We start from the raw sequence: 26,238 nt of genomic DNA, 5'->3' as shown, positions 1-26,238 counted from the left end.
TTCGCCCCACTCATTTTCTATAGAGTTCAGTTTAGGGGACCGGCACGGTCATGGCAGAAGCTTCATTTTGTGCTCAGTTACCCATTTTTGTGCTGATTTTGATGTTTGTTTTGGACCGTTGTCCTTATGGAAGATCCAAACACGGCCCATTATATGATTTCTAGCAGAGGCCGTCAGGTTTTATCTGTTGGTATTTGCTAGAATCCATAATGTATCTGAACAGGAGGACCTCCAGCAAAAAAAAGGCCCACAACGACCGTAGGCACAGGGTACTTTTTATCCCTGTTTGCACCAAACACATCTGGTGGGTTTACTGCCAAAAAGCTCTTTTTTTAGTTTCATCTGACCATGAAACAAAATCTGACCATATTCTTTGGTTTTACTCATTGTGATGGATGATTAAAGGAATTTGGCCTTTGTGTTTCCTCATATTTAAACTCCTGTGAAACAAGAAGTCATAGCTTCTTGTCACCCTAGTCACCCTGGTGTGCTAAAAAAAGGGTAAATATTAATGGGAATATACTTCAGAGATATTTTACTCGTAAAATAATCTAGGGGTGCCATTAATTGTGGCCAACGTGTTTTGTAGAAAAACATTTATTTCATAATGTGATTTCCCCCCCACTTTCAATTCTTTTACTTCAATGAAAGGTTAGATTTTTGCACTCTTTTTGAATGAAAGATAAAAAGGATAAACAATGCAGATTTATTTTTTACAGGCATTTTTGATCATATCTATCTATCTGTCTGTCTGTCTGTCTGTCTTCAATATAAGCCCTATAAATCTTCAAATATTAAGTCTTTTAATATTTCAAACATGGCTTTGTCAAGTCACCATTTCGACAAATTTTCTATTAAAAAAACATTTACTTGATTTCAATTTAATTCACTTTATTTTAATTATACTTCATATTTAATTTTAATTACCAATTATGCATCCTGGTTGCTTTACCTAATTTCTAATTCAATTCAAATTCTGGAACTGAACTGACATTTTAAAAGACATTCTCAGTTCAAATCTGAATGGCACACGCTGAATGATTTCGCTCGCTTTATTTCCCTTGACTTCATTTAGAAAAAAAAATTTTTTATTTACATATGTGTGAATGGATTGCTTGGAATTATATTTTTTATATATTTGACGTCTGACTCAAAAGCAGCTCATTGTGGCATAAAGATGCTCTCAATACCATGAATAAGACTTTTAAACACAGATTGCTGTACGCCATGCTTGTTTGTGGGCAAGTTACAGAGTAGCAGTCACTTACAGTAGTTTGGCTTTGGAAAAGCGATATGTGGCGACAGAGATGAAGGTGACGAGAGAGAGCGAATGCAGGAAACCCTGAGACACTGTTAGCATGTGAATGCACTGCTGTAACAGACATAAAGACTCTGTGTCTGTGTGCATAAGTTATTTTGATATATTGAGGTTGGAGATAGAGAAAGAGCGTTTGACACAGAGGTCACCTTCATCTCATCTGGGGAAATCGTCTTCACAGGGATCCTCTGCAGCAAGGGATTGTGGGTGTTGTGGCCATCCAGAATACTGAATGTACCAGCACAAACCTTGAAACGCTCCTAGAGGAAAGTGTTATTGCTCAAAGGTTGCTCTTTCACATATCAGAAAACTTTAAGTTAAAGTTTCATTTTAAGGATCAACTTTGTCCAAAGATGTTTCTCCTACCTGGCTCAAATTGTTGAAATACAGAAAGAGTACATGTAAGATTAAAAATGAAACTGGAATATCTTGTGTTTTTCGAATAGCAGAGAAATTTCACATGTTTCTCCCAAGAAAAAAAACACACTGATCTTAGATGCAACTCCTCTAGAGTTTGAAAAGAGTTCACCTTTGAAACTTTACCTGGACTCTAGATATCCGGACTAGTTGCACAGTCAGAATTAAAAGTCACATGTAACCACAATCGGAATGAATTGGCCAAACCGGATGTAAATTTCACTTCGGATTGTAAGGTTCATTGAATTGTTCGGTTCATTTTGACCTGGAGAGGATTTTCTTTCATTATGCCATTGGACTAAAACTTACTGACTGTACTCACCCAGGGTTTAACTACTTACCCAAAATTATTTGAGAATTTTTGTGAATTTTCCACCTTGTGGTCTTCCCGGTCAAAAATGACTGGCCTACATTCCTAAAATTCTTATTAATCTCTCATTACTGTATATTACCAACAAATATTGGATTCAATATTTTTGTCAACTTTGTTTGTTTTTTTCAGTTAGCACAGGTTTTGTATTTCTTTTTGGATCTGATTGATCATAAAAAAAAACATTATTTGTGGGTAATTTTTGCCATATTGAATACAATTTAAAAAATATTCGTAATAATTTATCACACTACCCTGAAAGCACACGTACATCTCAGAGATGCCTATTTGATGTGCGTTTACATCTGGAAGATTTTTGTTGAGGAGTATCTGCAATACGTCTCTAGGACACTTCCTGTCAGATGTTAAATAGACATTTAGAAAATATGGATGTTTATGATTTAGAATGTATGTAAAACTGACATATTAAAGACGTTTGTACACGGCACATGCTTTCCAGCTGAAGCGCTCTTTAACAGACATCTTGCGGATGTATTTGTGCTATCTTTAGTGTTTAACCAGGAAGTTTGTTTCGAAATGCTTTTATCTTTTACAAAATGGCACAAAGTCACACTTGTGGTGTTCCCGGTCAAAAATGACCGTCTTGCACAAATTACCTTCTAAATATCTCGTTATGCTACTGTATATAATCACCAAATATTGGATTCAATCTTTTTGAAACTTGTTTTCTTTCAATTAGGACAGGTTTTGATTTTGTTTTTAAACTGACTGATTGTAGGCCTGTGCTTATGAATACCAAAACTGTATGTTCTCTGCATGTACAGTGACTTAGAAATGGTGTAATGACGTACTGTATGACGCACAGAACAAGCTGTTGTTGATGTTGAATTTAGTGTCATAAATGACTGTCATGTCAGTCTGAAATTCTCCTGCCACTCACACATCGTGAAGTGTTTCAGGACAACTTCCCGTTAGTCCTTGCTTTGGGCTCTCAAACACAGAGCCTTGGTTTGTGCTTGATAAATATAAGCAGCATGGCACAAGGCATCATGTGCTCCTCTTCTCCTAATCAGGACCCGAAGTAGATTAATGTTAAGTCTGCTTTTTAAAACAAAGTAAAGAAGAAATGGTAGGAGGACATTTTTCTTGCAGTGAGCGTATGTCTTAAGATCAAATCCGATATGAGTCTTGTGGCATATATACACGCACATCAACCCAATCATTTTATTTAGCGTTCATGTAAACACTATGGTCTGACTCATCAATCTAATCGATTTCATTCTGATTTAAACAAAATGTGTCCATGTAAACGTAGATAATGTCTCAGACTGTACTCTAAACCCTGAAATCAAAGCTTAATATGAACTCAAACATTTCAAGTTAAATGGCACAAGATTTTCCATTTTATGTTTTATAGCTTACTGTATTTCAGCAATTTCAGTCTGTTGAGAAACACTTGAGAAGCAGGAGATTTAAATTTTCTAGTCTTAGTTTACTCTCCATAAAATCTCATTTCTGTCGAGGAGCAACAAGTGAGACATTAAAGAGATCTTGTGTGTGGTTTGACTTTCCTGTGGACACACACCCACATTCTGTCTTACTGTGTGTGTGTGTGTGTGTGTGTGTGTGTGTGTGTGTGTGTGTGTGTGTGTGTGTGTGTGTGTGTGTGTGTGTGTGTGTGTGTGTGTGTGTGTGTGTGTGTGTGTGTGTGTGTGTGCGTGTGTGTGTGTTTGTGTGTGTGTGTGTGCGTGTGTGTGTGTTCGCACTGTGTGCTGTTTAGATATTGTAGATCGGTGGGTTTTATAAGCTTGGAATATAAACACAGATCTTGTGGTTTGTTTTTATTTGCGAGAACGACGGATGATGAAATGATATCATAAAAGTGCCGGTGTGTGTGTGTGTTAGAGAGTGTGTGAGGCAACGATCAGAGCTGGAATGGCTGTTTGTATTAATATTCCCTCAGGTGTGAAAGAGAAGAGATAAAATCAGATGTGGCTCTGATGTTACGCCTCCTGATAAACTGATATAATTAAAAATAAATATAAACCTTCTATTTCCCTCCGTGCCGCAGGCCATGGAAGTGTGAGGTAGATTTCCTTTGAATGCAGGGATGGTAATTTCTCTAAAATCATCAAATCTGACAACAAAGAAATGAAGATCTCCAGCGCTGCACACATGTTTCTCTCTCTCTCTCTCTCTCTCTCTCTCTCTCTCTCTCTTTCACAGTTACTTTTCTCTCTCACACACGCTCTCAAACATTCACAGAAGCCTTGAAACGCTTTCATATTGGGCTATAAAATCACAGCTCTTAAAATTAGGGCCCCCCCCCCCCCCCCCCCCCCCCAAAACAGGTCTTTTCAAATCTGTTCGACTTTCTTTCTTCATGCATAACACAAAATAAGATATTTTGTAGAATGGAACCAAACAACATTGACTCATTGTATGGACAAAAAACACTGAGGCATATACAAATATTTTCTGGTATGTAATGCAGAAGAAAGAGAGTCATACAATGTTAGAACAAAATGAATGGTGATATTTTCATATATTTGTGGAAACGGTCATACATTTTTTTTTCAGGATTTTTTCAAGCATTTATTTGAAAGAGAAATCTTTACTACCATTGTAAATGTCTTTACTGCCACTTTTGATCAGTTAAATGCATCTTCGCTGAATAAAACCATTAATTCGAAAGCAAACAAACAAAACAAACAACGTATTGACATGAAACTTTTGAATGGAAGTGTAAAATCTAACATTTTTCTAACATTTAGTCATTTAGTATACTTCATAATATTATAGGTTTCTACATTATTATATTAAAATATGCTCTTGTAAGCACTATTCAGATTGTGTCTATAAAATCAGCATGTCATCCCTGTTTCTTTGTGATCATGGTCAACCAATGGTTTCAGGAGTGACTCCATACAGGAATGATAATTTAGAGAAGTAGGCCTACAGTATATTTAAATTCCCAAATGCTCATTACCTGCAAAAATGTCAGATAGCAGCCCTATGGCGTTTAGTAGTGGTAAAAAAAAAAAGATTTTTAGGCCAATTTCTCCATGTTAATACAGAGATAGGGATTCAGGCAAAAATTAAATTACTGTTCCCAGCTGAATTACCTACCAAACAGATCATTCAGCTGGGAATTTGATCCCGGCTGGTGGAGAAAAACATCGACTGACTCCCATTAGAATGGCAGAAACTGCAGATTATTATCTATAAATGCTAAAATTACATCATGTGCCTGTGTAAAACAATTACTGTCTGTGTTAACATGGCAAAAATAAAAACTCTAAATTTGCTAATTGCCATCCAAATGTAAAAGTTCAAATTAAACTGAAAAATCATGCACTCTTTCAAAGGTTCCAAAGTTGTTTTTTTGTTTTTTTGCAGCGATGCCATAGAAGAACCATTTTTGGTTCCTCAGAGAACATTTCAGCGATTTTTTTTTCTTAGTTTGAAGAATATTTGAATTATCTGAAGAACCCTTTTCCACTATAAAGAACCTTGTGTGGAATGGAAAGATTCTGTGGATGTTAAAGATTCTTAATGACATCATTAACGCCAGTAAAGAACCTTTATTTTTAAGAATGTAGGGTGCAAATATTGGTCCTAAGAATTAAATAGTTTAAGATAATGTAATACATTTTAGATCAAATTTTCTGATCCAAAATTCCACAACAAATTGGTTCTAGTTCAAATGCATTTAAGCTGCTCATTTACATGCGGTCTCATTTAAAGCTCCACTCGTTCTCGTTGAGGCCGATCATGTGATCTCGCTGTCCGTCAAAGGCATCTCTGAGATAATCACCCACTCCGTGCTGGTTTCTTCTTTTTTCTCTCTCTTCTCTCGCTTTCTCTTCCTTCTCTGTTTTTTTTCCAGCTTCCCTTTAGAGAAAGTTTCAAGAAGTTTCTATAAATTAATAAAGATCTGGTGCTGTATGAAGCCGATCTGGCTTTGAACGGGAGCGTATTGATCTCACAGGTGAAGCAGGGATCAGCACTTCAAACGGAATGCGTTGTTCCAGAGGAGAGTTTGGAATGGCAGACGCACTCCCGAATGAAAGCCACAGGAACCGACCAAACCCACACAACGGGTCATACGCCAGAGACAATGGCCACATGTTGTATTTCACCTGTTATGGCAAAAAAAAAAAAAAAAAACTCAACTGTTAGGAAAGAGTTGATAGGCTCGAGTGGCATAAATGAGATAGATTTTGAAGCTGATATTTAGTTCTGCTCCATTCATTTAATTGGCCTACAGGATTTCCAAGAGTGCAGATATCAACTTTTTATCATTTCGCTTCTTTTTGGACTATTTTCTTTGGCGAAACAAATATAAACTACATTTCTAGCCATGCACTCTTACAACTAAAGGTTCTTTATGGGCATCAATGGTTTGGAACCTTTGCATTCCATAAATGTTCTTTATAGTGAAAAAGGGTTCTTAAAATTTTGAAATGTTTCTTGTAGGAACTCTTATGCTCACCAATGCAGTTATTTGATACAGTAATGTTGTGAAATATTATTTATTTATTATTTGATTATATTTGAAAATGTATTTTTTTCCTTTGATGGCAATTACATTACTCCGGTGTCTCATGATTCTTCATAAATCATTCTGCTTAAATCATGCTTATGTGCTGCTCAAGAAATATTTCCATTTAAGAATCTTCCCATTCCACAGAAAGGTTGTTTATAGTGGACAAGATGTTCTTCGCATTAGGAACAAAAATGGTTCTTTTAAAAACTGTTCACTGAAATGTTCTTTAAGGAACAAAAAATGGTTCTATTATGGCAAAACCCCCCTTTTGGAACCTTTATTTCTAAGAGTGTATCATGTCTAAAATGGCAATATTAACGTTTAACTATGTGGTGTGATATTACTTAATGCTCTTTGTCTGTGTGTGGGTTATTAGTGAATTAGCCGATTCGTCTCTGAGGCATGTAAGATGATGATTCTAATTAAAAGCGTAATGTAGGAGAGTTTCCTCTGTTTGACTTCAGCTACAGGGAACAAATCCTGCTGTTAATCCAACCCGAGCTCACTGCCAGCGGCCTCACAGGGGTGTGTGTGTGTGTGTGTGTGTGTGTGTGTGTGTGTTTCTCTCTCTCTCGGTGTGTGTGTGCATGTCTCTGCAGAACTGAAAGAGAGGACAGACAGCATACACCTGATTCACCTGCTCTGTCACATGGTAAGGAGTTGCCTATGTACCGTCTGATCTATATTGCATGCAAAACTGGCAAGCGCTTTCGCAATCACAAGCTTTAATCTGATTGGCTGACTTGCACAAGTCAGGTGTGCATGTTTAAATCAGTCCGCCTGGAAAAGTATTTGCGAGTTCCCAGGTTGCTAAAACGAGCCTTCTGAGGAAGACCTACTTGCTGGATTTGCCAAAGTTTGCGGGGTTCACGACATCAAATCTTTGAAAGTTTCATTGGAGGGCCCTGTTCAGACAGGCAGCAAAAAATTCTGATTCTTTTTTTGGTTGATTTCAGTTTAGTTGGTTGTAGCTTGGAGAGCGATACACCACATGAAATCTGACCAGATCCGAAACACAACCATGTTTGGGATATCTATAACATCCAAGTGCACAATATTCTTTTGATTCTGAACAAGTGATCTGACAAGATCTGAACCCTTTGCACAATTTGATTCTTTTTTTAATAACACTGAATAGTTCCATTTTTTTGTTTAGATATTTTACAGACAAAAATTCTAAACAAAAACAACTGCCCATTTGTGACATTTTAACTACATTTAAAAAAAATACTGACCCCAAACTTTTAAATGGTAGTAAAAACCTAACATTTGGCATATTTGTTTCTATATGATTATATTAAAATATGCTTTTGCAATGTTACTGCATGTATGATCTTTGATTACGCCTGTTCTAATGATGTTGTTTCTATGTGTGATTAGTCATCAAAAATGCAGATAAAACACACACACACTGGAACAGAAATGCTCTAAATGTCTGTTTTAAAACTGCCACCAAACAACACACACGCACACACACGCACACACACGCACACACACACACACACACACACACACACACACACACACACACACACACACACACACACACACACACACACACACACACACACACACACACACACACACACAGACACAGACACCTGGCAGTAAGCAACATGTTCCTCTACTGCTCTTGTGTGTGTGTGTGCGCTCGCTCAGATCTCGCTGTTCAGGTAACTGTTGTTTTGCTGCATACGCATGTTTACTCGTTTTTCTCTCCCTCCTCCTGTGGCAGGCCTGTCATCCCTCGCTCCGTGTTAAAAGCGCTCTGAGAGGCAGCTAATGCCGTTCAACAACACGCCTGAGCTTTGAAGAGCTGCGCCAGACACACACTCGCGGCCCGGGTTACATCCTCGCTGCCACGGTTAGTCTCACACACACACACACACACACACACACACACACACACACACACACACACACACACACACACACACAGCGCTGTTCTCCAATTACTGCTTCCTCCATTGTTTCCTGTTGATCGGACAGGCCTTGATGGCGTGTCATGTAGAGATTGTGTGTGTGTGTGTGAATTTCTTCTGAGTTTGTGCTGACAGACAGCCAATTTATGCAGCAGTTACCCAGCATGCATAGGTGGATTAATCAGTATTCTCATTTGTATAAATCAGCGCTGGAGGCGGGACTTTGCGTAGCATCGTGCTCGTGGTTGGCTGGGTGGATCTGGGGGGGGTCTGATTTGATTGGTTGATCTTGCTGTCAGTATTTGTGTTGCCCTGCAGGTCCCCCCTCCCTCACAGTAGTGTGCAAACCGTACACACACACACACACACACACACACACACACACACAGACAGACGGACGGAATAGGCCTCCTGTCAGAGGCTCGTTTGGAATTCCCTTTAAAGCCGGACGGAGCGTCTGTACCTGTCAGGATGCCTGAGAAGAGATCTCTGTGACTGACTCATACACACACACACACACACACACACACACACACACACACACACACACACACACACACACACACACACACACGTGCAGGGCTGTACCTCACCCACCCTCCAGACAAATGCCTTCATCTAACACTTCAGAGAGAACCGGCCAGCCAGAGGAGAGGAGAGGAGAGGAGAGGAGAGGAGAGGAGAGGAGGAAGCACAAATCTAGTCTATAACGAATCCGACATTGTTGACCCTTTAAATGAGTGTGTGAATCAGTGATTTTTTCTGAAATAAGAGTGCTGTGGAAGTGAGCAGTAATTGGAGATTTAAAGTTCTTAGTTGTGTTTCGTTTAAACACTCATTTTGTTACAAATAAAAATGAGTCAAATATTGCCATACGCTACTGTTTAAATGTTTGTGGTCAGTAAGATTTTAATACTTTTATTCAGCTTGGATGCATTAAATTAATACAAAGTGACAGTAAAGACATTTATAATGTTGCAAAATATTTCTGTTTCAAATAAATGCTGTCCTTTTAAACTTTCTGTTCATCAAAGAATCCTGAAAAAATGTATTACAGTTTCCACAAAATATGAAGCAGAACTGTTTTCAACATTGATAATAATAATAAATGTTTCTTGAGCATCATGATTTCTGAAGGATCATGTGACACTGAAGACTGGAGAAATGATGCTGAAAATTCAGCTTTGATCACAGGAATAAACATTTAACATGTATTCAAATAGAAAACAGTTGTTTTTCACAAAATTACCTTTTTTACTGTATTTTTTATCTAATAAATGCAGCCTTGGTGAGTATTAATGACTTTAAAAAACATTTTTAATAAATCTTACTGACCACAAACTTCTGAACAGTAGTGTACAGTAGAAGTTTAGAGTATAAAATGAATGTGGATTGTAGGTCAGATTGTTTGCTTGTTTATAGCTCAGGATATTGAATTCAGTTCTTCTGTAGTTATGTTTTTGTTCGGAGTCGACTTTGTTTTAAAATTAATTGGCATTTGAATAATTTAAGTAATTCACATTGAAATTAGTCAATTGTTGACATATACCTGAAATGTAGTATTGGAAGAATCTGAGAGGTTCTTAGTTATTTTTTGTTGAAGTTTCAACTTCTCATAAAATTCATTATAGAAATATAAATGAACTTAAATGAGACAATTGTTGATGTACTGAAAATATATAAAGAGGTATAAAATCACCTCAATATAAAGTTCATATTGAAATTTGGATGCAGACTTTTCTAGATACATTTTTTTAAGCTCAGCGGTTGCTCTGATATATCTAGTTTCATTTTAGTTATGTTTCAGAATCAATTTTATAGTAATCTTTCTCATAATATTCCTAAAGAATTATGAATAAAATTTCATAAAATGTATTTTAATTGAATAGCTCAGCTCATTTAATCTTATGAAAGTGTAAGGAGAAATGTTTGAGTTCATAATGAAATGTCAAACATTAATATCTTAGTAAATCTGAGCAGAGTTTGAGACATTTTTGAGATCTGAGATTAATCAGTACATTTTCATCCTTCTCCATTGCCATTGAAGAACAACAATTGAGACATGAAGATCTAGATGTATGCAGATAAAAATGAAGATCTTGTGTGAAAAGTCTTTCTAATAGGACATTTCAATAGACCCCGTGAAAGCTTTAAAATCAGGTGTTGTATAGGTTTGTTGTGCAGATTCTCACAATTAGCTGTGCTGCTGTTGTGGGCATCACTGACTACAGTAGGGCAACAGAACAAAGACAGATGCACTCTGGGATAGGAAAACACTTACACACACACACACACACACACACTGTGCCCAAATAAACACAGAACGTGTGTATCTCTGCACCAAAGGGAATGTTTTTCTTCTCTGTGTGCTTGTATTTGTGCCATTAAATGTGTATTTCAGTAAAGGGCCGGTCACACCACATTTCGTTCCATCGACTTCCATTCATACGCATGCGAATGCAGGAGACACAAAACGCATTTCAGTGCGTTCCACAGTTCAAGTTCTGTGAACTCTGACCTGCAAATTCATATCACGTGACCAATAGAAGATTGATACGCTACAGCGTGACCTTTAATTTAAACTAAAAGAACCCGTGTGTGTCTATTTTAAACTTTAAATCTGAGGGATTGCAGCGTTACAGTAGATTGCATATTATTACTTTTTTTTATGTATTATTATTATCTTTTGAGACTTTGATGTCATTTTGTGACTGTGATGGTGTCCGTACAAATTTTGCATTCTCAAAGTCTAGTGTGACTGTGGCTTAACTCTGAAAGTAGAACTAGATGAGGAAACAATGATGCTAGGCTGTTATGGGTGGTTGCCAGGGTGTTGCTATGAGGTCTCCTGAATCATTGCCGGGGTGTTGCTATGTAATTTATTAGGGTTCTGATTTATTGCCTGGATGTTGCTTTGTAGTTTCTAAGTCAGGGCTATTCAATTAATTTGGAATTGGGGCCAGTTCATGAAACTGAGGCAAAATAAGGGGCCGGAGAACTCCTCCCCACCCCTGATCGTTCTGATCATACCTTAGCAAACAACACTACTGAGACAATCATCGTAACAATGCAGCAAACACAAACTTTTCAATAAATCAGTGTCTCATGTAGCTTGCGAAACACTTCACCATCTCCATGTGAAATTCTTACAGGTTTCGGCTGTAACAAACACTCGGGAAAACACACTGATTGAGTTTGCAGGTGTTTGGATTGAATTTGAAGGTGTTATTGCAAACAGAGATTTGAATTTACATCCAGAGCAGAAAATAGGAAATGAGACCAATAACCTTGACTGGCATTTACTCCTGTGTGTGTGCGTGTGTTTTATATGCATGAGGATTCTTTCATTTGTGTTTTATTTGCGCTCTTCGGTTGGGGAGATAAAGCTATTAATATATATGGCGATGAGAGGAGAGAGGCTGTGGCATATGCCTGCGAGCAAGAATATTAAAACTAAGAGAACTATAGTGATATCCAGCCCAGGAGCACACACACACACACACATACACATGATTCATTTAGGAGACACGAACAATCTGGTACTGGTTATTGTCGTGTGTAATCGATTTGCTCGGCCTTCTTAGATCTTAGTTCTTAGTTTTCCATAGGTCTCACATGATGACTCTCTCTCTCTCTCTCTCTCTCTCTCTCTACACCAAGATAAAAGTAGCTTTATTGACATGGTTTAAAAAGAACTGTACATTGGCTAAGAACTATAACTTATAATACATAAACAAAATACATAAAATAAATACATACACATTTAAATGCATTTTATGCCTGTTGCTTATATATATATATATATATATATATATATATATATATATATATATATATATATATATGTGTGTGTGTGTGTGTGTGTGTGTGTGTGTTTTATAAATGTATGTTTATTAAGTCAATGTATATTTTTATGATAATATCATTAATAATTAAAAATATAAATTGATCTAAACATTTATTGTAATTGTGCTAATTGCACAATGTAAATGTATCATTTTTATTATTAAAAAATATAATATTATGTGTAATAATTGTAACGGGACATTTAAAAAAAAAATTAATTAATAACTTAATGACACAACCCACAGGCACAACATTTATAAATAGTGAAACACACTGCATTTAATAATAATAAAAGTATTTCTGACTTTTATCCTAAACACACTAAAGACTCTCTGTCTTTATTGCTGTGTGTGAGTGTGTGTGTGTGTGTGTGTGTGTGTGTGTGTGTGTGTGTGTGTGTGTGTGTGTGTGTGTGTGTGTGTGTGTGTGTGTGTGTGTGTGTGTGTGTGTGTGCTATGAGGAGAGCATGTGGTGCTATAGAGGGATTAGTGTTTTAATGAGGGGGTGTGGCCAGGGTGGGCGGGGTCAGCCACTGCCTCAGGCTAAGAGCAGAGGGTCACACACACACACACACACACACACACACTGGGATGGACACACTCAGGGGGCCTCAATTAGGGGATAGAGGATAATTCCCCCCACCTGATACCTGCTGTCGTCCTGCACTGTCCTTTTCTGCCTTCCTGCCTTTTCGCTTTCTTTTACCATCTTACTTTACCCCTCCTTACCCTTTTGCTGCCTGTCTCTCTTTCTGTTTCTTTTTTCTTTTTTTGGAGTAGAATTATTGATCTGGTAAAAAATGTGTAACATTATTTAAAAAATTAGAAACATTCTCTCTCTCTCTCTCTCTCTCTCTCTCTATCTCTCTCTCTCTCTCTCTCTCTCTCTCTCTCTCTCTCTCTCTCTCTCTCTATATATATATATATATATATATATATATGTAGTAGTCAACGTTTGAAGTGGATCAAAAAAGTTAATCAAAGTTGTCCTAAGACAAGAACAGGTATTGTTCAAAATTCACATATAACTTTGATGAAAGGTTTGATCCACTAAAAATCCACTGTAAACCCTAACGCTCAAAATAATTAATTGGTTTGAGTTGGACAAACTTAAATTAAACTAATTAGTTAAGTCAAATGAACTTTTATGAGTATTTAGCACTTTCTTTTTCTTTCAAGGTCGCAGAACTGATATATTTTCAAGTAAACTGAACTGTTTCATTGTTTTGAGTTTTATGAAATTATCTCTTTTAATTTAGATTAACTTAAGTTTAACTGAAACGGCTGGGATGTCTATTTCCCAGCATGCTTTGCCGATGGCACCCGAAAGGGAGAGTAAATGCTAAAATTAAGTGTAATATAATGGGTTTTTGTTGTGCAAGATTAATGAGGGATTTAGTAGTGAATCATGTTTTGTTATGCTAATTTAGAAGAATTTCTGTTAATGTTGGTTTTAGGATAGTTACCATCATGGTGACAAGTGGTGCATGTGGCTTGATTTGAGAGCAATTAAAACCATTAATTTGCTGCACTCATACTGCAAGTGCTACTGTATAACAAACCTTTGTTAACGTTAATAAATTAGTATGTTAGCAAACTGGCATGTTCAAGCTAGCTAAATTTATACTGATTAACGTGTACACATTGAGATTACATGAAAGTTTTAAGTTAAATGTATGAATTAGTGTACTCAAACGAGTTCAAGTTAAGAACAATTGAAATGTATAAGTACAAAATAAAAATCTGCCAGTTCAGCTTTGAATTTCTTGTAGTGTATATACACACAATCACATTCAGACATGTTTAAAGGTGCTCTAAGCGATGTCACGCGTTTTTTAGGCCAAAACATATTTTGTCACATACAGCAAACATCTCCACACTATCCGCTAGCTGCCTGTCCCCTGAACACACTGTAAAAAAACACGGTCTCTGCAGACAGCCCATGCTCCACAAACGCCAACAAAAACAAACTGGGCTAACCCGCACCACGAAACATAACAAACTGTTCCAGCCAATAACCGACAAGAAGGGTTCGGAGGGTTAGTGGGTGGATGAGGAGGAGGGGGGGGTCTAGCTAGCCTCCTTTTTGTTTGACAATACTTAAACGTCAACAAGAAGTGACGTCACCCGACATGGCTTAGAGCACCTTTAAGTGTGAATAAAATACTTAATGTGGCCACCAAAAATCAGATGGTGTTTTGGTGATTTATAGTGAAATTATAAAGTCAAGCTCACACAGGTGTCCTAAAAGAATAACCACAGGTGTAGTTCATCATATAAACTATCAACATGTTGATAATTGATGTGAATATGAATATTACGGATTACTGTAAGAATAAATTAGGATGGATAGGTGACCTTTCATGTAGTAACATGCGGCTTTACACACAATTTACATTATTTTTAATTTAATATCACATTTATTAATTGTGTGTGTGTGTGTGTGTGTGTGTGTGTGTGTGTGTGTGTGTGTGTGTGTGTGTGTGTGTGTGTGTGTGCGTGTGTGCGTGTGTGTGTGTGTGTGTGTGTTTCCTCATTTGCATGTCTGTTATCTCAGGTTTCTTTGAATTGTTTCTGTCCCTCTAGAGTTTGTGTTTGAAACCCTCCCAGATTCGGTTTCTCTCCTTTCTTTATTCTCTGTAACTCTCTCTTTCTCTCTCTCCTCCCGCTTTGCACCTGTTTCCCGCTCTGAACAGCTGCTAATTGGGAGAATCTAATTAGTGACTACCCATAAACCTCAGCGGTGTTTGATAGGTTTGTTCTCCGACCCGTAAAATAATCCATCACTGATATGTGTGTGTTTGTTTGTGAGTACCAGTCTCCGTATCTGCGTAATAAACTGCCATAGGAGAAATCATTTTTATCTCAAAACATTACATACAAATTACTATAACAAACCTGTTTCCCAAAAATACATCACAGAATTGTGATCGTTCTGATTTTCTAATAGGGCTTTTTAAAGTTCAGAGGTCACTGAGGAGAAATGCTGTGTGACCTTCACATGACCCATCATTCCAAACATTCCAAACTCCTGTAGATTCCAAAGTCATAAAGTCAATTAGTCATTCAAATAGAGAAGTTTGACAATAAAAGTTTACATAAAACACACAAAATAAAAGAAAAACTATTTGATTGTACATTATAAATTAATTAAGAAGAATATATTTAAGATATAGATATAAAGAATAAAATAAAAGTATTTTATATATATATGTAAATGATATATAATTTATAGTTTTATTATTACAGTATATATATATATATATATATATATATATATATATATATATACTGTATATATGGCAAAATATAATTTATATTTGTCTTTAAATATTGATGTGCTAAAAATAATGATTTTCTTTTTATAATCTATGTAATTTATAATTTTTTGTCATATATTTATATATATATATACATATATATTTACATTTATACATTTTTAGTCTTTTTCTTTTTTTTTTCTTTTCTTTTTAAGGTTTCTATTTTTGTGTCCATTCAAAAGTCAGAGGGGTTCATGTTTATTTGTATTGTTTGTGTTTCACACAAGAAAGTCATACAGGTTTGGAACAACATGAGGGCAAGTAAATGATGTCAGAATTTATTTCCAAATCCTTAAAACCCCTTTAGATTTTACACAAGAAAACGTTATTGTATGCCCCATTGCTGTACTGTACACTACAGCATCAATCCGTAGACATGATCACACTCATGTTCTTTAATCAGTATGATTGTAATATGGTTAAACCTGCGTTGAGACGCCGCAGCTTGTGATTTCTGTGGAGAGTTGCGTTGCACAGCAGAGCACGATGGGACAGATAAAACAGGGACTATTAATCCTGAATGCCCCAAATGAGAACGAGCAAGAGTTTTAAAACTCGTTTTGCTACAGGAAGCTGTCACAGACATTTACTTTCGTGCCGTTTGCTGCAACAACTTTCTTCCATAAGCCCCGTGACCCCAGAGACAAACTCACTACGCCTCCATACCCTGAATAACTACAGATTAAAATTTTACACACTCTCTCTCGCTCTCATGTTCTGACAAAGAGCAGTGTTGGCCTGTCATCTCCGATCTCATCTGCTGAGGAGACATCGCTGTGCCATCTCCTCAGTAAACACAAACACACAAATACATTCAGACACACGCTCGCACAAACGTTCATTATTCTGTACACATGCATCATGCTGAACACACGTAGAATCTCAAAGAACAGTTTAATAAAACCAGAAAAATTAGATGCATGAGTATAAAAGAATATTGGAGGACATTTCACAGGAAAATATACTGTTTCAGTCTTTCTACTTCAAAATATCATGTTTAATTCAATGTGTTAAGTAAATCCGACACCGGTTGTATTCTGTGACTTCTATATTAATTCTATATTGATGCACCATGCTTCTATGTTTCATGGCAACTATAAACATATTATAAGGCATGTTTATTCAACAATGTACTCAATAAGTACATTTGCATTAAAAACTTTTAAAGATAAGTTGATACACCTGATATAAAGCATCCAAAAAATGCTTTACTTTGTGCTTGACACGCTTGACTAAGTGCTTTATGCATTGCTTCCTTTAGAATAGTGTTTTAGTTTATCATATTCAATATAATGCCTAAAGTTTGAAGGTCATTTAGGTCAACGATTGTGTTTGTGTTGCCTACAAATCGACTAGTTCTTGTATTGTTTTGCTGACTGCTGTCATTGTCTATTCTAATGCAGATGTATGGATTTATAGATGAGGAGAGATCTTAATGTTTAATTTATCACTTCCCTCTTCCTCCTGCTCTCTTCTCAATGTCAGTATTTTTTTTTTATAATCATAAAGATGAAGGCACTGATGATTTTTGCCCTTAAGTATAAACAGAACTGGCTGACGACATCAATATCCACAAATCTAAACAAACAGGAGCAGCAAACTTCACAAAAGTGCCTCTTCAGCATGTGTGTGTGTTTGTGCGATGCATGAAGTGTGTAACTGACCAATTAAAGCCTACAAATTAGAGCAAAATCAAGCTAACGAGGCTTGAGCGGGATCTTGATCAATAAAATGTTTTTAAAGCCCCAAAATCTCACTTCAAGTGAAATGAGAGTGAAACTGATTTCAAATGGAAAGGGTTTCAGACACACATTATGAAGTCGACTCTGCTGGGACGCCTGTCGTGCAAATAAACACACGACCATAACAAACTCAATAAAACACGAGTACAAGAGAAACAAATAAACATAAAAGACAGGGAAAGTGTTTTAGGGTAAGGGACATAACCTAAAAAAACACAACTCTACGTGTGTGTGTGTGCGTGTGTGTGTGTGTGTGTGTGTGTGTGTGTGTGTGTGTGTGTGTGTGTGTGTGTGTGTGTGTGTGTGTGTGTGTGTGTGTGTGTGTGTGTGTGTGTGTGTGTGTGTGTGTGTGTGTGTGTGTGTGCAGTGACGGATTGCTCTCTGCTAGTTTCAAGACATTGTGATTTTTCCCTTTTTCAGCTCAATAACAATAAAACTGAGAAAGTCTTCAGATAAATAAGTGCCTCACGCGGGAGGAACGGGCCATTCTCTTTATTTTTACTGTCGTTTGTCCATCACACTTTTTTTTTTCATGGTTCATTACAGCTTCTGTCAATGGCTTTAATTTTCCACTTCTCTGCCCTGACACACAGTGAAGGACCCATACTGGGCTTCTCTATCACTGCCTGTCTGAAAATACACACATTCAGCTCGTGCAACTGGGCATAAAATGTGAGTTTATGTGAGTTTGGCCTTACTTAGCTGTACAAAATTGCCCAGAAAGGAGCTCAATCTGACAAAACTGTCCTCAGGCAAAAGGTAAAGTTTTGCATCTTTTCATAAAGGGTTATGGTTTGGTTAGGGTCATTATAAAAAGTAAAAGTCACAAGGGCTATTTTGAGTCGAAAGTCAATAGTTCAAATCTTTGTTATGTTAGCAGTAGCCTAATTTATTCTTTTTACAAGCATATAAATGCTGAAAACAGAAAAGTAAAAAAAAAAAAAGTGAATTCAGTTCCAAATTAAAATATTAATATTTATGTACATACATAACAAGTGAACACAATAAAACCACACTGGCATTCAGAAAAGAGTCAACTAGCATTCAAAAGTTTGGGGTCACTAAGAGTCTCTATTGCTCACCAAGGCTGCATTTATTTAATCAAAAAAACTGTAAGATTGTGAAATATTATTTTAATTTAACTAATAGAAATCATTATAATATGCTGATTTGCTGCTTAAGAAATACTTATTATTATTAATATTATCAATATTGAAAATAGTTGTGCTGGTTGATATTTTTGTGGGAGCCATGATATATTTATTTTCAGAAGTATTTGAAGAATAGAAATTTCATATAGAAACAGAAATCTGAGAAATGATCCTTTTGATCAATATAATGCACCCTTGCTGAATTAGTATTATTTCTTAAAAAAAGATCTTGCTTACCTTTTGCATTTTAGTGTATAGAATGAACAGAAATGTTTAATTCTTTAAATGAGTATTCTTTATAAATACTATAATATTTTATAATAATTTATGTTGGCCAAAACAATGGTTTGAAAATGTTCTCTGTTTTTCCTTTAATATTTTTGTCATCATTAATGTTTTTAATAGCATTTTAAATGTATCTTTAACTAACCATGTCACTATATCCAAGTGAAACGGCTTCACGAACAAGAAAAAATGTAGGGCGGGACTTGAGTTTGTCCAGGGGAAATTGGTTGGATGGTTGTGGTTTGCTATTGGTCAGTCTCATGTGATTGACAGGTTGTCCCGCCGCGCGCCAGTGAACACGTCATCAGAGTTCATGTAAGAGGAAGGGAAAGTTATTTTGATTAAAGATTATGAGGGCACATGAATTAAAAAAATTACGATGTACATGGATAAATAATTTATACTAAATAACTGTAATTCCTTTTGTATTCCACTAAAAAAAAAGTTGTCAATTTTGATTTAATTGTGGCTTTAAGAGGTTCTGGCGTCGTCGGCCTTTAAAATAGTTGTTGCGTTTAAAAGAGAGCGAGGGGAAGCGCGAGAGAAGTGAAATGCAGGGAGACAGGTGTTGGCAAAAGAGCAACCGAATGAAACATGAGGTGAGACAGACGGGCCGAGGAGAAGAGCAGGTAGAGAGACAGATATTCTCTCATTCCTATTCATTTAGAGCAGATCTGATAAACACACACACGGCCTCTGCGGCTGAACAGAGAGAGAGAGAGAGAAAGAAAAGACTCTTTCCTCCCGCTAAGTTGTCACATCGTATCGGCGCTGATGGGGGAGGAGGGGTCAGGGTTGGGGCGTCGCCTCAGGGCTCGTCGCCGAGCAACAAAAGACCACTCAGCTCGCGTTAGCCCTCGCGTTAGCCAATCAGGACTGACGGAACTCGGGCGCGGTCCGCTGCTAGCCTTCAAATGCTAAGTGCTTCATTAGCCACCTTTCATATCGCCGTCGCCCCCGGCAACACACTTTACACTCGCCATCCCTGGGAGCGCGGCGAAACTTCAGACCGCCGTCAGGCCACACACACATACACACTCACATTTACTGTCATCAGTGGGTTTTGTGGTTTGCAGAAACGCTCACAGTCACACAATCTAATCGCTGAATTTATCATGCGCGCGCGAAACAGCAGAGTACAGCGTGAATTTGTTGTTATGAGTGTGTAATGTGGTTAGACATTACCGTGTGTGTGTGTGTGTGTGTGTGTGTGTGTGTGTGTGTGTGTGTGTGTGTGTGTGTGTGTGTGTGTGTGTGTGTGTGTGTGTGGCCTGAAGCTCAGCAGATGCCTGAAGCCTCTCCTGTCAGGATGGAGAGATCGGACGGAGAGGGAAACAGGAGAGAGCAGCTCGATTGGGGTACGACTCTCTCTCTCTCTCTCTCTCTCTCTCTCTCTCTCTCTCTCTCTCTCTCTCTCTCTGAGTGTGTGTGTCCGTGTGTGTGTGTTTCCTGTTATCTTCCTCTCAATGTCCTCCTCTTCCTCTGTGTGTCATTGTGAAACACTGAGTGAAACTCACTCTCTTTCCTCAGGACTGAATTCACACTGAAATCTGTTAAAGATTTCACTTACTACAGCACTTAAAAGTAGCCTACCTAGATTTTTATTGTATTTTTTAATTACCATGCAAATACCTTGGCATGTGAATGGAAGACATTCAAAGCTATTGTTTATAATAAAATACCATGGTGTTACCATCTAAAAGAAAAGTCTTCAATATGCTTAGAATCAAGTAATGGCATTTGTTAAATGACCCAATATGTAACATGTCAGACTGAGTAGGAAAATGTACTGTTTTATAAATTCATGCAAAGGTAGAGGATTCATTTACCTGCCAAAACAAAACACTGGGTTAAATATATTAGTATTAGCAATATATATTATATTAGCAAACATCAGTTTGTTTGGATGCAAAACCTTTGACATCATCAACAAGAGAAATGTTATGTGCTTTCTCCTGCCTTTTAATAGTTGTTAAATATTATGCTCTCCTAACTTTACAAAATTATATGAGTAGTTAGACTAAGCATTTTAATATTTGGCATTGTTTATCACTCTTGTGACCTTGTCAGAACTAACCTGTGACCCATTTTGATTGGAAAGCGCTGGTTTAAAGGAATATGCAAGGCTGAATGCAGTCTAAATAACATCTGTGGCCTGATGTTGATTACCTCAGACCATCATTTTGACTTGTCACAGAAAAGAAAAAGAAAGTATACTGAAAGTTAAGCATATACTATGTAAATCTATAGGGCATCCCTTGTTTGTTTGTTTTTAACCCAGAATATTCCATTCATGAAAAGAAAAGAAAGTCTTGTGTCTTTGTTCATAATGAAGTAAATGACAGTGTTAACCTTCGGTTTGAGAATCAGCAGTATCTTTTTTGGTCATCTTTATAGATTTGGCCTGTTGACCGTTTCTCTGCTGGTTTGTGTTTAATATAGTGGTACTTTAAATCTGATTCATTTTAATATTCATCCAGGATATTTGATGGTTGTATTTGTTTAAAGGAATGTTCTGGGTTTGTTGTAATGCTGCAGTGTCTTGCCATTTGTAAGTGCATTAATATAAAGGTGACTTTTGTTTTACTAGATCATGCTGTTTATAATCCATGGCTGAGATGAACACATTTTGCTTGCTGTCTGGAATGGAGGACTCAAGCACAAGACTTGACCTCTATTGACCCCTGGACTACTTGATTACTCAATACTGTCTGTGTGAGTCTGTGGTCGTGTCAGTAAACTTGTACTGAACACAGAACACTTGTATACAAGATGCTTTCTGGGTGATTGTCAGGTTTTGTGTTCATATCCGTCTATAATATGATGAAGAAATGCTGGGTGTGTTTAATAGGCCCAAACTCTGTGTGTGTGTGCTTGTTTATATGATTTATGAGAACACAAATTTGTATAATGACATGGGTATTACACTGGTATTACAACGTAAACGTGGTTTATGAGAACATTTCCTGAGTCCTCATTAGTAAAATAGCTTAAAACCACACTAAACAATGTTTTATTACAAATGTAAAAATGCAGAAAGTTTTCTGTGATGGGTAGGTTTAGCGGTAGGGTTAGTGTGAGGGGAGACAATATACAGTTTATAGTACAGTATAGAAACCATTACGCCTATGGAAAGTCCTCAATGATAGTGTGTGAGTGTGTGTGTTTGTGAGAGAGAGAGGAGGTCAGTCATACTGTATTCCCAGTGCTCCCTCTAGTGGACAGATTGCTTTACAGCTCAGTCAACAATCCCAGTGTCGGTCACAGACTCTCATATGAAAGAGCACAAGTTCATTTAGCTATTTAAATGAAAACATAGTCTTTTCAGTGTATTATTTTAATATATATATATATATATATATATATATATATATATATATATATATATATATATATTGTTTTATATAAAGCTAATAATAATAATGACTACAGACTAACTATAAAAGATAACATTTTGGACTTTTTTGTAGAATAAGAAATATGTAATTTGTAATTATTTTGGAGGCATCTGCACATTAAGGGAGTTTTTTTTGTGTGTCAGATTTCTGAACTTCTGGGGACAATTTTGTGCCCAAACAACTCAGTAAACACACACTTACTTACACTGTAAATCTGATACATTATATGGGCTGTGCTTGTGTGTTTGTAGTGTTATGGAAATGTTTTGCATATGTTATAGAGTGTGTGTGTGTGTGTGTGTTTGTCTTTCGATCAGTGTGTGTTTGTCAGTGTGTTTACATTTCTGTGTGTGTGTGTGTGTGTGTGTGTGTGTGTGTGTGTGTGTGTGTGTGTGTGTGTGTGTGTGTGTGTGTGTGTGTGTGTGTCTGTTCCCCTGTGTTGGCCTGAGGGCACCTTCACTTCACAATTAATGGAGAGTCTCATGGGAACTTCAGTCTCCCTCTTTTACATGAAGCCTTCCTCTCCTCTTCCCTCCATCCCCCTCTCCTTACATTCACTCTTTTCTCTTCTCATTTTCAACTCTTCTTGTCTCATATATTTTCTTCTCATTTATATCTCATTTCATCTTTTTTTGTTTAATTTCTTCTCATTTTGTCTTGTTTGTTAGCTTATCTTTTTTTCTCTCTCATTTCTCTCGTTTCTTATCTTCTCAGTTTGTCTCTTCTCTTTATTTCAGTTCAATGTTTCAGTAACCCTTTATTTCACAGGGTCCTTGTTACACATTACATGTTATATAGTAATAACTATAAATTATGCATAATTACATGCAACTAACAACCATAATCCTAACCTTATAGTAAGTTTATAGTTCATTATGATTACTCAGTATTTAAATGTATAATTACACTGTAAGAGACACTTGAAAATAAAGTGCAAACAATTTGACAAGTAATGACAAGATAAAGAAATATACAATATAACAATAACAAATAACTAACACGTCAAAAATAGTATTAAAATAAGATGTTAAGTAAAGAAAAAAGATAAAATAATGAAAAATGTATATGATATAAAATAGACTTATCAATTGAAAATAAAACACTGTAATATATACACTCACCTAAAGGATTATTAGGAACACCTGTTCAATTTCTCATTAATGTAATATCTAATCAACCAATCACATGGCAGTTGCTTCAATGCATTTAGGGGTGTGGTCCTGGTCAAGACAATCTCCTGAACTCCAAACTGAATGTCAGAATGGGAAAGAAAGGTGATTTATGCAATTTTGAGCGTGGCATGGTTGTTGGTGCCAGACGGGCCGGTCTGAGTATTTCAAAATCTGCTTAGTTACTGGGATTTTCATGAACAACCATTTCTAGGGTTTACAAAGAATGGTGTGAAAAGGGAAAAACATCCAGTTTGCGGCAGTCCTGTGGGCGAAAATGCCTTGTTGATGCTAGAGGTCAGAGGAGAATGGGCCGACTGATTCAAGCTGATAGAAGAGCAACTTTGACTGAAATAACCACTCGTTACAACCGAGGTATGCAGCAAAGCATTTGTGAAGCCACAACACGCACAACCTTGAGGCGGATGGGCTATAACAGCAGAAGACCCCACCGGGTACCACTCATCTCCAATACAAATAGGAAAAAGAGGCTACAATTTGCAAGAGCTCACCAAAATTGGACAGTTGAAGACTGGAAAAATGTTGCCTGGTCTGATGAGTCTCGATTTCTGTTGAGACATTCAGATGGTAGAGTCAGAATTTGGCGTAAACAGAATGAGAACATGGATCCATCATTCCTTGTTACCACTGTGCAGGCTGGTGGTGGTGGTGTAATGGTGTGGGGGATGTTTTATTGGCACACTTTAGGCCTCTTAGTGTCAATTGGGCATCGTTTAAATGCCACGGCCTACCTGAGCATTGTTTCTGACCATGTCCATCCCTTTATGGCCACAATGTACCCATCCTCTGATTGCTACTTCCAGCAGGATAATGCACCATGTCAAAAAGCTCGAATCATTTCAAATTGGTTTCTTGAACATGACAATGAGTTCACTGTACTAAATGGCCCCCCACAGTCACCAGATCTCAACCCAATAGAGCATCTTTGGGATGTAGTGGAACGGGAGCTTCGTGCCCTGGATGTGCATCCCACAAATCTCCATCAACTGCAAGTTGCTACTCTATCAATATGGGCCAAAATTTCTAAAGAATGCTTTCAGTACCTTGTTGAATCAATGCCACGTAGAATTAAGGCAGTTCTGAAGGCGAAAGTATTATTAAACACAGTATTAGTATGGTGTTCCTAATAATCCTTTAGGTGAGTGTATATGTATGTATATGTGTGTATATATATGTGTGTGTGTGTATATATATATATATACACTCGGATAGACTATGATTATATTGATCAAGACAAATCTCAAATTTTCTTCTCTTTTCTGCTTATTTCTTCTCTTCCGCTCATTACAACTACTCTCTGAGATTTTCTTGTATCTTATCTCACATCATCTAATTCTCTTCTCATTTCATTTCTTCTGCTCCTTTGTCTTCTTGTCTCATCTCTGCTATTCTCTGATTTTCTTCTCTGCTCATTTCTTCTCTTCTGGACTCTTCTAATTCCACCTCCTCTTATCTGTTGTCTCTCCTCTCTTTTCCTTTCATTTCATGTTTTTCACTTTGTCTGTTCTCTAATTTTTTTGTTTCTTCTCATTTCATACGCTCCTACGTATGTCGTCTTGTCATTTCGTGTCATGTGACTTCTCTTATTTTAATCTCTTCTTTTGTCTTCTCCATTCTCATTCTCTTAACTCAGGTATTCTCATCTCTGTATTTTTATGCATCAATTCTCTTCCTTCTCATTTTTTCTCCTCTCTCATTTTCTTCTTTCTTCTGCTCATCTCCTCTCATTTTTGCTCTCTTTCCTCTTGTCTCCTCCCCTCTAATCTCTTTTCTTTTCATGTAATCTTTTCTCTTTTCCTTTCTCTCGTTTGCTTGTTTGTCTTCTTGTCTCATCTTGTCCTATTTTAACCTCTTCTCATTTCATCTCTTATTTTATTTCGACTCATTTTGTCGGCTCATTTTTTCTTCATTCTCATTTTATCTCTTCACTTCATTTTTTTCTCATCTCTTCTCATCACGTCTCTTCTCATTTTTTGTCTTATCTCCTTTCTTCTCATTTTCTTCTCTTCTCTGATAATTTCTTCTCTTCTTGTCTCCTCTCATCTTCTTCCTTTCATTTAAGCTCTTCTCATTTTGTCTCTTCTTTACTATTTCTTTCAGTTGCTTGTTTCTTCTCATCTCTTTTCATTTCATTTGCTCTTTTGTCTTCTTGTCTTATTCTCTTCTTTTATTTATTTATATTTCTTCTATATTTATTGCATCTCTCCTCCTTTTGTCAGCTCAACTTTTGTAACTTTTCTCTTCATTCTCATTTAATCTCTTCCCCTCATCTTTTTCTCATCACATCTCTTCCTTCTCATTTTTGTCTTGTCTTTCTTCTCAATTTGTCTCTTCTCTCATTTTTCTCTCTTCTCTGCTCATTTCACCTCTTGTGTCCTCTATCTTTTTCATTTCACCTCTTGTGTCCTCTATCTTTTTCATTTCATCTCTTCTCACTTAATCTGTTCTCCACTATTCTCGTTTTCGTGTTTCTCATTTCTTCTCATCTCGTTTCATTTCATTTGATATCTTGTCTTCTTGTCTCTTCTCCTCTCTTATCTATTCTCCTCTTATTTAATCTTTAAAAAAAAGAAAAGAAGAATATTGTAACCCTCCAGAATATCATGAATTTCTGCAACCTCCCACAAAACACACTACAACACAACGGAAAAACGCAACAGGCCACATTACACATTCATATTTTTTTTTGCGTGCAAATATGAAAACACGTTTTCACATCTCTCTGTAGGCCGCTTGTGTCTCGCGTGCACCACATAAGATTGCGTCTGTG

General features: G+C 36.8%; 1 protein-coding gene across 3 annotated transcripts in view; it reads left to right on the top strand.

The window, feature by feature from the left end:
• The window catches only part of tfap2d (transcription factor AP-2 delta (activating enhancer binding protein 2 delta)), an 83,674-nt gene that overhangs the window by 21,080 nt on the left and 36,356 nt on the right, over nucleotides 1-26,238 (top strand). For 2 of the 3 annotated variants that reach the window (XM_077219784.1, XM_077219783.1), the window contains exons 5-6: nucleotides 7,215-7,267; nucleotides 8,351-8,479. The gene's annotated coding sequence lies outside the window, so the exon portion shown is untranslated. Of the gene's footprint in view, nucleotides 1-7,214; nucleotides 7,268-8,350; nucleotides 8,480-20,120; nucleotides 20,239-21,470; nucleotides 21,596-26,238 lie in introns of those variants that run through there. The other variant, XM_077219785.1, reaches the window with a different exon arrangement.

This window comes from Siphateles boraxobius, unplaced genomic scaffold (assembly GCF_051911475.1).
Source record: "Siphateles boraxobius isolate OS27281-9 unplaced genomic scaffold, OSU_SipBor_1 8, whole genome shotgun sequence".
Classification (NCBI taxonomy): Eukaryota; Metazoa; Chordata; class Actinopteri; order Cypriniformes; family Leuciscidae; genus Siphateles; species Siphateles boraxobius.
This window is presented reverse-complemented; position numbering and strand designations above follow the sequence as displayed.